Source organism: Parasteatoda tepidariorum, chromosome 2 (assembly GCF_982258835.1).
Source record: "Parasteatoda tepidariorum strain Cologne lab strain chromosome 2, Ptep-v5.0, whole genome shotgun sequence".
NCBI lineage: Eukaryota > Metazoa > Arthropoda > Arachnida > Araneae > Theridiidae > Parasteatoda > Parasteatoda tepidariorum.
The window spans coordinates 9,058,041-9,073,500 of NC_141756.1; the positions used below are offsets into that span (position 1 = coordinate 9,058,041).

Here is a 15,460-nt window from a genome sequence, read left to right on the forward strand (position 1 = left end):
TAGTTTTAAATTTTCTTTTCTTTTTTAAACTTGTTCTGCAGGTTAGTCAAAATTCATGTAGTTCGAATATGGAGTTCGGATTCCTGAGAAATCGAATTTTAAAAAAGTCGGATATTTAAAATTTGATTTCTCATTAACTGTTCGACCAATTTTGCTGAACTATTGTATTTTCCCATGTTAAATTACCTTCTTTTAAAACGATATAAATAATGCTTACTTGCAATTCAAATTTTTAAGACTATTATTAAATAAAATAATAAATATTTACTAAAAGTTATTTTGACCTTTATAATTGTGCAAAAAACGTTTTTTCACTTTGCTTAAAAATCTCTCGAGGTACTTCTCAGATTGCGATTACCCCCTACATTTTGAGTTTCAGAAATTCAAATTCGTCGTAAAAATGCGAAATGGCGTCTATAAACAGAAACTTTAGAGAAAGTACGTATTGGTATCTGATTTCGCAACTTAAATTATCATACCTGACCTATTAATTATCATATTTTAATTCACCCCTTGAACCATTGAGACGAGAATAAAGTTTATCTGATCATTAGATCAAAAGTTATCAGGGTAGTCCGTATATTTATTTTTGTATGCACTGAACGTCTAAAAATTTATAATTCAAATCTGTTTAATGTTTTGCTTTATCTTTAATTTGTTCCATTGTGATGCGAAGAGAATTTTTCATAATTTGCTTTGTTTTTTTATTGCACATACCAGAATGTATTCTGGTCTATTTCTTTACTTTTTGCCTTTTTTTTTACTGATAGTAGAAGAATTACTTCTAGATATCCTTAAAACTAAAACGTCAACTTCCTCTAATTCATTTCTCAATAAAGAATGTATTATTGTCGATATTAAGTTTAGTGTTTTGTATATAATTATGTGTATATATTTTTATATTATCTCTTATAATAAAATGTTTATAAAACTTAATTATATTAGGAGCATCGATTTTTTTTTATTGAACAGTAAATAAAATATATCTTTTGATTGTAGCTATTTTATTTGTAATTATCATAACAAATTATTTACACTGTGATCTTTAATGAATTTATTATATCGCGATGATTTTATTGTTTTGATGTTAGCAAATCGTGATTATTTAAAAAAAAAATTATTTCCTTCAGTTTTAATTTTGAAAATGTTGGGTAATCATCCGGTCATGTTATGGTTCTTCTGTAACTCAGAGCTACATTTGTTATGTGTGCGTATTTTTGTTACCAAATTATATTTCTAAAACTTTAAAATATATTTGTGCCTAATTAAACAGCTAGTTAGAATTTTTATTGACTATTGAGAAAACGCAATACAACCTTCTGTAAAAATGACAAAAAAAGGTACTTTATTACTTACCAATGAGGATTTCGAATACACGTAAATTAAAAAGAGATGATTTTATTGTTATTTTTATGTTTATATGTTTATGAATTTTTTTTTTTTTTTTTTTAATTCAATGCAGTCTTTTTGCAATATTGTCAAAAGAGTTAAATACTTCTAACAATGCTTTTATTTTGTATTGGATAAAAAAAGGAAGAAAAATAAAAGAGAATATCAATATTTTAGAAAGGGCACCAGTAAGAGATTTGCCATAGGCGCTTCTTTCCTTAGATACGCCTCTGGTGACAGCAACTCTCAATGTTAAAATACGGAGTTTCTTTTCTTGAGTGCCACTTTTCATTGATTCATATTCTTGAAGATAACCTAAATATTTACTATTTATTATTCTAATACTTTTTCTCTCTTTGAAATTATGCTTTATTTTTATTTCTGTCAGGTAAAATAATATCTAAAAAGTTAAAACTTTCTAATTTCGTCTTTCATAATCTGCAACAACTTTTTTTCTTCTGAACTCCTTGGAATTTTTTGCAATCGGTTTTTCTATGAGGTCGAAAGGGTGATATGATATGGGATTTAAATCATTATGGACATTATTATGCTCAAAGAAAAAGTTTTTCCCCTAACTGTTCAAATCTTTTTCTTTTTAGTCAAAACCAATTGTTATTTGGTCTTTTATAATAAACTATTGCTAACATTCTTAAGTACAACTAATTAAAATTTAAAATAAAATTTTAATTTAAATTCTAAATGCAAATAATAACAGCGAAATCGAAAAATAATTTTACATTTCTGTTTAATTTTTAAAATACTAAATTAAATAAAAATGTATTTGTCAATTAAAATATGAAACATACTATAAATATTAAATCAATAAATTCACTTGAATTGCATTAAAATGTTCAAAAAAGTTTCATTTTTTCAAAATACAATTATCTTGTCTTTAATTGTATTTTCTTATCCATCATCTTATCGGTATCGAGAAAAAAAAAAGAAAAAAAATAGGAGGTGAAGCTACATAATTTATATAAATTCACTAAGATTGAGATAGATTATTTGAGTATTTATAATATTGTATGGTAAATATTTTTTTTTCGTAAATTCTTAACATTTCATAAAAAAAATTAATTTTATAAATTCCATGAAGTAAAACAATAAAACTGAGTGGTATATTAAATGAAAAAATAAATATATACTTCACTGAATTAGTTCAAAGATATTTAAATTGTATTCAATTTGCTTCTTTATATATTTTATTAATATGTAATAATGTTAATAACAAAGTGGAAGATACTTGTTATAAAACAAAGCAATCCAAATTTTTAATATAGATATTTCTTTAAAATGAAAGAGGCAAAATTATATGTATATATATATACAATTTTGCCTTTTGCTTATAAGCAAACAAAATAATGAGCAATATAAAATATAACGGGATCATTTTTTAATATAAAATTTTATCGTACTTAATATCGTTTAGAGTTCATTTATCTCTGACAATTCTATGCAGCCATACTTTCCGTCGTTCTTTTTTGCGATGGTCAAGACTTACTTGGCTTAGAAACATGTACCGAGATATGTGCAAAGCAAAACTAAATGAATGGGAGGAGGTAAAAGGAATGGTTCGACAGTGGGGCCTGGAAAAAGAAACATAACGCCTTAAGGGCCAATTGACGCGAAGAGGACAGGTAGATAGATGTTACGCAATTTGGCTATTGTCCTACTGTCGATATTCTGAAAAACATAGGCAAGGCACCTGAGAACGACAAAGACATGCTATAACAATTATGATTCTTTGCAGAGGAGATGTGTCCCCTGCAGCGGGAATAGAGCATATAAAAATCACGAAGGCTCGTCCCAATCTAAACAATACTATACATAGGAGGCACTTGAATGTAAACGATAAAAGTTACAAAACAAGCAAGTTATGTGCCTTATTTTGGAAAATACCTGACATTACTGTGAATACATGCGCTTGAAATCATTATGTATTGTATCACTCACAGTGGATGCGTCCCGCAGTGGACTGATCGTTAAGACACGGTTCCCAGCAGATCACCGAAGTCAAGCATCACTGACTACGGTCAGTGTGCGGGTGGGTGACCACTTGGATCAGCCTGCGTAGGGACCGAGGGTGTGCGGTATTGGTCCTCGTTAAACTGTGCTACCGTAAAGTGCTGGACTTCGCGCGCATGTCGTCGGGCTACCGAAGCGGGGGTGCCATCCCCCAGCAGAGGATCAAAATTGTGATGGCATGTTTTCGGATCATCCTCAGGGATGTTTCCCAGACCGTCGCCAGTAGCCCATTGTGCAGCTCTAGTGCGACGTAAATGAACTATAACAACAACAGAAATTCGCATATGACAATCCGGAGACGCGAGCGAAATCCTCATTGGAAAAATAAATTTACTCATACTAAACTCGCTCATCGAAATCTCGTTTGCATCTCTGAATTCACATACGCGATTTCTTCGCACTTATGGTTGGGTTCAAAATTGGATTTGGTCGCGCAAACGTGAAACGTAAGTGCACTATTTATACAGTGAAAACGTATTATCACTATGCGGTCACAGTTATTCTTTTCTTCTTTTCTTTTCATTTGTGCAATATTTTTTCGAATTTTTGCTGTGAAAAGTTGATAAGTCTTCGGCGATCTTCTGGTTGTTTGTGTATTTTAATTTTAGTAACTTAGCAATTTTTGTGTAAAAAGTGTTACCGATTTTGTATTTTCGATGCATCTTTCTGCTTTATAAAATATTAAAAATTAAACTTGTGAACTATCAGAACATTTCACATCTCAAAGAACATAGAGGGAAGAACAGATCTGTAGTGATGAATGGTTAATAATAACGAAATGTAAGTGATATAAATTTAATCGTTACGTTTTAAATATTTTTTGTAACTTTATTTATATTTGAATTACCTGTAGGACTTCTGTGTTCTTGGGTTTTAAAGATTGTTTGCATAGTCTTGCATCGTTTGCTAAATGGAAGATTTGATATCGGCTGTTAGTCAAATTGCTCCTTATGAAGTTAAATATCATTTTGTTATTAAGTTTTTTAATGCTACTTTTGCATTTGTATATTGTCGCTATATTTTTAGGAAATAATTGGGTTTTAGTAAACTTGTCAGTTCTTGAATTTTAATTTTTGTTTTGAATTCCTAGTCTTGAATCCTTTGCCATTGTCAAATAATTTATTTACGATTTTATTTGTTGTGATTTATAAACATTTAATAACTTGAACAAAAATAGCATTTAATTATTGTTTAGTATGCATATAAACTTCCTAATGTTAAAATTGTGTGTTCTGTGATTTTTGTTGTGATTTATATTACTATTAAAACTGAAATATATCATCATTCCACTGTTGACTAATCGTAAGACAATAGGTCACCATAGTCAAGTATCACTGCCTGCGATCAGTGAGTGGGTGGGTGACCATTATGATCTTTCTGGGAAGAGATTTAAGGTGTGCAAAATCTGTTAAGTTCTCGATTTTACAGGTTTAAATGCTATAAAGCAGGGGTGCCACCCTCTTTACAGAGGATCAGAATTGTCGTGAGATGTCTATGTATTATCCTCAGGGATGTTTTTTTTGGGGGTGGGATGAAAAAATCTAGCACTTTTTCTTCAATGCCAACAATGATCACTTCCTCTGCTTTTTTGTTCCCTCCTTCAAAAAACCTACTTAGTAACACAGTTTTCATGACAATCTCTCCAATTCGGTCTACTTGCTTTTCTCTAGAGCAGTGTTTCTTAACCTTTTTGGTATAATGGACCCCTTTTAAAATTTTTTAAGAAGTCACGGACCACCCCCCTGTGAAAAAAATAATTGCAAAAACCATCCATTATTAGAAAACATTTAATTTTATTATTTTAATGTTGTTGTTGTAGTAGTTAATTTACGTCGCACTACAGCTGCACAATGGGCTATTGGCGACGGTCTAGGAAACATCCATGAGGATGATCCGAAGACATGCCATCGCAATTTTGATCCTCTGCAGAGCGGATGGCACCCCTGCTTAGGTAGCCCAACGACCTGCCTTATTATTTTAATAGTATTCAAAATTTTATAATTAAAATTTTTAATGTGAAGGTTGCTGCTGCTTCTCCTTAATTAACTAATTGAATTGGGGGATAGTTTTCGACAAAGCAACGCGCATATCATGTTCAACATTCAATCGATTTCGATGTTTTGTTTTTACTGCCACGAGTGTGGAAAATCCCGCTTCTCAAAGATACACAGTAGCAAACGGAATTATAGCTGTCATAGATCGCTTTGCAGGCAATGGGTAGGCTTCCAAACGTTTAAAAAATTAGGAGTAGTTAGTGGACCCCCAAAATATGACTCATGGACCCCTTAGGGGTTCATGAACCACAGGTTAAGAAACCCTGCTCTAGAGTGTCAACTCGAGATAAAAAGGAGTATGGAATTCCAATCTGGAGCTCGAATAACTTTCTAATTGATTTTCCCGCTTCATATGAACGTTTGTTTATGATGTTTCTCTCTTGTGGTGCGCTGTGAGTGCTAGCTGCCATTTTAACTAGCTCTTTACTGTTTTATGCTAGAATTTTTGGAAATGTTTATGAGTGGAGCTGCAGTATATTTGTATTTTGTCATTATTAAAAGAATTAGTAATAGCTTATAGTTTTAATAAACTCACGAATGCTTTGGTCCATGGGTAAAGGTTTATATTTACCTAGCCCTGCACAAACAAATTTGCTCTACGATTTTTCTTATTTCTTTTTATTTTACTATCTATTGAAACAGTAATTCCATCTAGTTGTTGCACTGTTTTGCTGATCACGGGTCTGTCTAGGACAAATTTACTACCGTTTAGCGGACCTAAACAAATTCAACTTAAGGAGAAACCGTAGTTTCACAAAATACTTTTAAAAAAATAAGTTCTAAGATTCCCTTTACCCTGCCTCTTAAAATTTTTTGTTGTATTCCTGTAAAAACAGTAAATCCTGGGTTAATTTAATTACACATTTCAATTTGCAATGGAACTCTCCTGTGAATTGCTATTTTGATTGCTTTTCTGTGTAAAAAGAGCTCTACGAATACTTTGCGTGTGTATGGTGTGGTAAGCCTAACCGGTCGCTAACGCCATATTATAGCGAGCTTTTCTTCGCAGAGTTTTTTAAAATTAAATGACGAGGCTGTCCCTTTGTAAAGTCGAAATTCGAACTATTATTTTAAACATTATTCTTATTTAATTCTGATAGACCTTTATTTTTTTATGAAACAGTTTTTTCTCTGTAAAACTCTTTTCTGTGTGACTCATTCGAAAATGTTCTCATAATGAAGATAACTTTTAATGCTAGTACAGTTAAATGTATGTTTTTATTAAATTTGAGTTGAAATTTGACTGTGGACAAATGATTTTTAAATTTGGATAAAATTTTAAGCCCAAAATTTTACAATAGCAAAATTGTTTTTGAACATATGGGACAAATATATATAGAAATTTACCAGTCATATATGATTTTTGAAAATACTTCTTATTTTACCATGTTTTTGTGTTGATTTTTTTAATTTTCAGAAATTATGTCTAAATTTTCACAAAACCTCTTAAAAAAACCTAGACAGACCCCTGCTGATGTTTCTAATTTATATTTCTGTAGCTTTTTTTATTTATTTTCTTTTGATTTTGATGTTTTGATTAATCTTTTGTAGATTTACCATTAGTTTTTATTTTTATTCATTTTTACATTTGCTTCTTTTGTACTTTTTTTATTTTTGTGATTAATTTTAATTTAATTAAATTTAAATTTTTTTTTCTCCAATAATTATAGAGTGTAATTCATTGGAATTTTGTTTATTTATTTTTGTTGTCTTTTTCTTTTGCTTTTAACTATTATAAGTTATCCCACTCTAGGCAGTTTATATGCATAGTTTGATATAACTTTTCGTGTTAATTATTGTATTTCTTCTTGTAATGTTACAATAAATCTATTTATGGAGCTTGATAAAGTTAGATCTTTCATGCTAGTCAAAATATAATTTTATAAGAAACATATCATTTGGAATTATTTATAATAATTGGCTTTTTAATCAATGAAAATATACTTTCCCAATTCAATAACTGTGCAACAGCTTTGCTATTGCAAATATCCTATATTAGAAGGGTGGTAAAAGAAATTAAAGAAGAAAAAAGATATATAAAAAAATAAAGCTTCAAAATTTTTTTTTTTTCTGAAACATGAGACATTGATATAAAAAATATGCAAAAAGAAATCTGTTAATTTTTAAATTAAATTTGTTTTTGTCAATGATAATTTGTAAGGAAGTGTATACAAATATATACATATTAAACTAGTTATATAAGAATAATCAGATTATAATGTCATTAGTAGGGTTCACACTAGTAATAACAATTTAGTGGTCCAATAAGATCACCAAGGTATTCATTTAGTGGTCCAAAAAACCTAATATGGTTAAGACACTTAAGAGAAAAAAATTTAATTTTACAATTGCATAATTAATGTTATGGTACACACCAAAAATTAATAATTGTCATCTATTACACACTAAAACTAATTAGAGCCATTACCCCATAATGAATAAGGATTAGTATTTATTAAAATTAATGAAAAATTAAAGCTAAATTGATATTACTAAACAGATTCAACATATAGATGGAAATGCTTAGACGAAATAAATAAATGAAGAAAACAGGGACTATAAGAATTAACAAAATATTATATTAAAAATTAATTATCTAAAAATTATAAAATTCTAAATGAAGTCAATTATAAAGGAGCGAAGAACAATGTTTTATTAATGAACAATTATATTAGATTATATTATATTATAAAATTATAGACTAAAATTGGATAAAAGTGACTTGAAATTGTTTAATGATATTTTCATATTAGCTGCGTATAAAATAATTTGCTGGTAATAAACATATTTCAGTTATCTCCATTTAGTTCTTATATTTATTGCATTACAAGTGCTATTCATGCTTATTAAATATGTAGCTATTGTTTATCAATAATGAAGAAAAAAAACTTAAAATAGTTTGTTTTTCTTTAATGTAACTTTAATCGAAACTACTCTTTATTGGATATTTAAATGGCAAATTGCCCCCTTTCTTTATAATCGTAAGATGTTTAGCTTGAACAAAAATAGCTATGATTTTTATTTAGTGCTCAATTTAATTAAATTACTGTTTTTGTAATCTTTAAATAATAATTTTTTGAAACCTTTTCGTTAGAAATATAAATTTTTTTATCTATATAAATTATTTTAAATAATACTAAGTATTTTTAACACATTTTATCAGAAAGTTTGGTGAGTAAATATAAAGAAATAAAATTGTTTTTATTTCAATCAAATAAATCTATTTTTTCTTTATAAAAAAAATCAAAATTTTTGCCAACCCTGCCACATATAGAATAAAACTCTTTATGATATTTTTTAATTGTATGAAGAGTATCGAATTTTAAAATTTACTTTGAAATCAGTAGCTACCAAAAAATAAAAATCATCAAAAAGTAAATACTCTTAATGTGCAATTATTTGTATGTGCGGCCTTGCGGCAGAATTTTTTTGAGCTATCTGCGACAAAACTCTCGGCGACATACACATTGCTGATTTAAAATAGCAAAATTGATGCGTTTACCCGAAAAAAGAAAAAAAACTCTATATAATTTTTTAAATTGAACACATAATAATTTTTTATTTTTATATTTTGGGTGATATTCTCGCATTTTGTTGAGGGGATGCTCTAATTACTTCCTTTGTTTTTTGTAAATAATCATGACAATAAAAAAAATAATTAAATTTCATGAAATGTAGTAGTAATTGCCAAAAAAAAGATCAACGGCGAAATCATACAAATCGGACTTCTAAAAACTATTTAAGAACAAAGTGAAAATCAATATCAGTTACTGCCTAAAGTAAAATTGAAATATTCTATCGATTTACTATACTATTGGGGTAAATTGAGCGCGCCAAAAAGTGCTTATCTAAATTAGTGATTCAAATTTTACATATAAAGATCTGTAGGAAAGAAAACTAAGAATTTTTACTTTTCCAAAAGAAAAGAAAAAAATTTCTGCTAGAACTCTGTAAAGTTCTGCTACAATGTTGCCTTGTCTTTGCGATTCTGTCACCAGGATGTAAGGTTATGTCCATGAGATTCTGTGTTCAAAAGCAACTGATGTTTATTTTCTCATTCCCTCCCTGTGAGAAAATGACACTTTTGTAATAGATTGATTCAAATATTTTTAAGGCCTAGTTAAAAAGATATTTTTGTTTCACTTTATTTTAAATAACAGTTAAAGACTGATGTATACTTAAATACAATCATTAATATTTTGAATATGTTTATAACTAAAATTATTATTCTCTCCCCATGTAATCATTCCCTTTCTTTAATGTTTTTCTTGTCTAGTACTTTATTTCAAAAAATTAAAAGTTTCTGATCCAATTTTTTTCCTTGTTGTCGTCAATACCTGAAAAAACCCTATTTGTAGAGAATGACCCAGTACATGTTATAAGAATGTTACATAGAAACGAAATTTTTTCTTTTGAGGACATTTGTTGTGACATAAAGTCAAGCTTCTGAGGCTAGGTCACTTTGAAACTGACCTAGCCTCAGAAGATCATATACAGAATCAATTGAAAGGTCTAATCTTGCATACCTTTGCCTAATGCATAATTTTGCACTGATATTTGAAGTTTCCTTCTGCTACGATGGGCTAATAAGTTACAGATATATGTATGGACGCTTGTCGTTTTTTTTTACTGAAAAATTTAGGTTTTAAAATGTATAATCTAAAAATTTAAAATCTAAAAATTGGTAGAATTTCTTACTCTTCCATAATTAACACCAGATGTCATTAAAATTGAAGGGGGATTGGTCAAAAAGTGATATGATGTAGAATGAGTTACCTATTCATTTATTTCTTTAATTTATATAAAAATTTCTCCATAATACATAACATTCTCATTGAATATAACAAAGTGGGGAATGGGTTTTTCAAAAGATAAAACAGCTCTCTAGGCTTTGCTGACAAAAAGGCATATTTTGATAATTTTCCTGATTCTGTTAGCTTTTTATGAAACTATTGTGCATAAAAGTAACAGTGACTTTGGTTTTCCAATCATCTCAGAAACATTCAGCTGGTTTAATAATAATAAAAAGATAATGGTGGTTACAAAACTTCTATAATTTTAGAATTTTTTGATAGTTTAATAAAATTGTCAATAAAGAAACAATTCCAATTATGTCTGTATTTATCAGTAAATAATCTTGACATTTTTAATATTGTCATTAATAATGTGAGTTCACAAATGGGCAAGACACATTTTATGCTGAAATTAGTTCATATCAACATCAGTTCACAGTATTTTTAACTGTTTGGAAATTTGTATCTTAACAGTTCAGAAACACTTCGTACAAACATATTGGACTCTACATAACTTACATGCATATTTTATGCATAAACCTATAGATTTAGTTTCATGTCTGTAATTTATTTCATCCCTAAAATATTAATTTACCTATAATCTGATCCTGAGGCATTGAATGTTTTTGTGAAGAACTGGAGCTCAATTCCCATTGGCTAAAGGCCATTTGTGCACAATGATGACTACATTGCCACCATTGGTCATAAACTTGTGGAGCTTTAACCAAAGAATATGTGTAGGAGAGGAAGGCTAACTTTCATAGACGTTAAGTAAACCGGTCTCCCAATGGTTGGTACAGATTTTAAGTATGTTGGAAAAAGCAACATGTAGGGGCACAGCAGTAGAGGTTTTTCTTGAAACGAGCTAACGCACATCTCACCTCTGAACTGCCACAGGCGTTTAGGAGAAGAAATTTTTTCTCTTTATTTATGGTTATTCTGTTACTGTATTTTTGGACTATTTATTAAGAAATTTTTTCATAATTTGTTTATGTTATCCATGTTGATTATGTAACACATTTTGAGATAGAACAAAAAAAATAAAATGGTGGAAGGCGGCGAACTTAATCACTTCAGATGGCGTACTGTCATTTTCTTCGTATGCACTGAATATTAATGCATGTGAACGTTTTCCCAAATCAGAGCATGCTGTTCTTTCTGTTAGTTATTTTTCTGGCACAACATCTCGCACTGACAAGTTCCCGGCGTTAGTTATGTATTTGGAGAGCTGGAGTTCTCCTTTCTATGTTCTTTGCCTTAACTTCCATGACCTCCTGAACTACAGCAGATTGTTGCAGGAATGCTTTGCTTTTTTATAAATCCAGTTCAAAATCTTTTTCCGCTACTATATTTTGAAATATATTTTTTGATTTAAATAATCCTCAATTTTGTTTTTTTTCTTTCTATAATTTATCTTTTTCTATAATTTAATCCCATTTCTATATATTCTTAATTAGTCTTCACCAACTTCATTCAAAATATTTCACATATTCTAAGAATTGGAGATTAAATTTCTTTCTCTTTTCTTAGTACAAATTTCTTTCTCTTTTCTTAGTTACAGAAGGGAAAAAATGGAAAGAATTTTGAACATCAAGTTACATGACTTCTTTTTCCTGTGGCAGGTGTTAGATCTGTCTTTATGAAATGCCTAGATTATCCAAATATAAAGCTTTTCTTGTTTTGAAATTTTTTGTTGAGCCCTTCTATAGATCGAATAATTATAAATACACATATTAATAGAAAAACAAAGTTTAATTTAACCATTTATTAATATGCCATCTATTTATATTATTTTCTCTATACTTGTCAGAGAATTTATCCTTTGTTCAATATCACAGAGCATTTTTTTTTTTTTAAATCTTACTTACTTTTTTTACCCCATTTTTCTCTAGGTTTTGTTTTAATTTTTAAAATATCACTTGAAAATGCACATTTATTTTATCTTATTTTAATATTGCTAGTTTAGACTGTTTTAAACTTCAGTTTTTATTTTACTAAATGTTTGGTTGATTTTTTAAAAAAAAAATCTTCATTTATTTAAAAAGTTGAAAATTATGAAAAATGAGAGTATTTTATGTTAAGTTTTATTTTTAGTTAATTTAACTACTTTAAAATTAACCCTTCCACTGCTCCGTGCTTCTCAAATAAAAATGCTTCGTGCGAGCAGCTGACGTAGCAGTTGCTATCGACTGAATACTTTTTCTCTCAATATATGTCTTGTTGGTGACATAGTAACACTTCATAATGGGTTGTTCCTTTTTTCTCAACAGTTTTATATTTTTTTACAGCGAATTTCACACTTAAGATGCATAATCATTCATTACATAATCTGACAGTTGATATAACAAGGCTTGCTTGTGAAAAAGTTCCATTGATTTTATGTAGTAGTTTTTCATAGGTGCCCTTTCAAATGTGGAAAGTGAAAAGCATAATTTTTTGGCATATTTTGCTTTTTTAAGATGAAAAAGATAAAAATGCTGTTCAGGCAAGAAAAAAATTATCTAATGTATACGTAGAAGATGCATTGGCAGCACGCCTGTGCAAAACTGGTTTGCGAAATTTTGATTAATATGCAATAAAGGCATTAATCAATGCAAACATGCGAGTTACAACTTATGAGATCATTGAGACATTAAATTTATCGAATTCGACTGTTCGTGATCATTTGAAAAGCCTGAGGTTTAATCTTTGAGCTCGACCTATGGGTTCCTCTTGTTCCTACGGAAAGAAATTTGTGTGTCGTGTTGATGTCCGTTAACGTCAAGAAACATTCCAACGTCAAGAAACTTATCCATTCTTAAAACGCATCATCACTAGGGTCGAGAAAAACAAAAATTGTCTACAAAAATTTTCCGATCTCTACAAAGGTTTTTAGACAGTAAAACCTTAATTTAAAATACGAAGGCCATGAACAGTGGTTCGAAAAACATTATTTTTGTAGTTAAATAAACCAACTACTTAGTTACAAATATAGTTAACTACAACTACTTTTTTTTAAATGTAGTGACTACAAACTACTTTGGAGTTGTAGTAACTTCTTCACAACTTTAGTGAGACGAACTTACATTAAATGTTAAGGAATATTTAACAAATATTTATTCATGTTTACATGAGCCAGTTAGTTATTTCGAAACATTTTTTTGTTGTTGTTGTTTTTTTGTATTTGTTCTTTTGATTTTCAACTTTTTCTGCCTTTCTCGATAGCGAATATTTAATTTACGAAATGCCGAATCATTAAATACTTGGAATTGTTTAATGCTCTTTTATTTCTTCTAAAAAATTATGTGCATCGAAAATACGTTCCCATACTTTTAAATAACATCTATGTTTCATGAGTGTACATTCACGTGAGAAAGTGTGACCAAAGTGATCAGTTATCTATTTTTCGTAATGGCTAGTTTAAATATTAGTTACATGTAATTCTATATACGTAATTCCTGTTAACGCTCAGCTGCAGCCACAGGGTCATTTTCATTGCTTGCATTGACGGGGACGCGAAGATTTGTATTCATCAAATTCGAAAAATTGTGTTAGAGCCGTATTTCTTCACTAAACTATCTTTCTTTACTAAAAATAGTTTCCGGGAATCGCTAAAAACTACTGTGTTTTTTTTAGTATCGCAGTAACCTCTACGCTACTTTTTTTTTTTTTATAAAAAAGTTGCTAACTACACTACAAACTACGGAAAAAGTAGCGACTACTGTAGTTTCACTAGTTGTAGTGCGCTACTTCGGACCACGCCAAGAATCAGTTTTTTACCCCCAGCAAAGAACAAATATTTTATTTGCTTGGAACTATGTTTCTACCAGAACGATGGCAAAGGTATTATACCAGAATGAGCAATATATGATTCAATAAAATATTTATTCGCTAAAAGAAAATCGCCTTTCTTTTTCATTAAAAAGTAACAAAATTACTTTTTAAACAATCCTATAATGTATAGTACTCAATCCAATTAATATTATTTTGTTCTTCTAGCATTTTTTTTTTTTGCCTAGTTTTTTCTCCAATGGGGAATTTAAATTCCATGATTTGGTAGTTATAATGTTTGTATTTGGATATTGAAAAAAAAAAAAAAATTACAAGTTGGTAGCATAAATACTTTATATTCGTTTGTTCTAACTTTCTATGTAATTTTTACCCATTGGCAAAATGGGTCTTGATTTGGATTTGATGGCATCCTCATACTTTTCAACTATAACCAGGAACAGTAGTAAACAGTGCACTTGCGTCGTCATTGCATGCGTTGCTATGGTGACAGCTGCTGTTAGAGAATTTTTTTAGAATTATTCTTTTCACTTTTAATTTTGTTATGCATCAATTTGGTGGGTTTGTTTTTGAGGTATGGGACCAGAGAGATCCCATACATACTTCTTGAGTTGTGAATAAAAGAGAATTTCATCATTTGAACGATATTTTTGTTTTTATTGTTTTAATTAAGAATCAGAAATTCTAACCTTCAGTTCAAACTGGATCGTTTTCAATACTAATTCAGGTGAATATCACAAATAAAGTGGGCCCAAACTGATTGACACGGTCCCATAAGTTAAGAGGTGAGGCAAGAAAAAAACGATGCCAAGGCCTAAACTTACCGTGGCTGCGAAAGCCGAAGCCTAATAACGTAGACGGGAATACCTTAAGCTTTATCCACAAACGGAAAAACGAAATGATTTTGTTCGCAAACGCAAACATGAAGCCCGTCCCTCACAAAAGTACCAAAGTGGTTGAGAGAATTGAACCCTACCGAAGAGCAAATGGTGACTCTCCGAACCTCTTTCATGCAAATACGAGAACTGGGTGTTGATCGCCAGTTAGGGATAAAAGGATCCATTGTCAACGTACCCAATGACTTGCTCAAGACCGTAGACTGCCGCAGTATAAATGATTCATTCACTATTCATGTAAAATTGAAAAAAAGCTTAGATTCCAAATTTTATTTCATGTATGAACTTGTGAATCCGAAACGGGTGTATGCTTACAATCTCCTTCAAGCACCATTGTGCCAATCCGAAAATGTTAACATCGATCTCAATTGGCTGTTCTTGATTGTCTATTCAGTCATCAATAGAATTTACTCAGAATGTGTCTGAGCTGCATTCAAATATGTTTGCTAAATTGTGTTCCGAGCAGTTCTGGATTAACAGTTAAAGATGTCCAAGATCAAAACACAATAAAGTTGCTTTTTTCAGAAAAAAAAAT

The 15,460-nt window shown here is 29.7% G+C and overlaps 1 protein-coding gene across 4 annotated transcripts in view; it reads left to right on the plus strand.

The window, feature by feature from the left end:
- Positions 1–3,856: 3,856 nt before the first annotated feature.
- The window catches only part of LOC122268915 (zinc finger and BTB domain-containing protein 8A-like), a 62,550-nt gene continuing 50,946 nt past the window's right edge, over positions 3,857–15,460 (plus strand). For 3 of the 4 annotated variants that reach the window (XR_011636053.2, XR_015431250.1, XR_015431251.1), the window contains exon 1: positions 3,857–4,194. The gene's annotated coding sequence lies outside the window, so the exon portion shown is untranslated. The remainder of the gene's footprint in view (positions 4,195–15,460) is intronic. The other variant, XR_011636051.2, reaches the window with a different exon arrangement.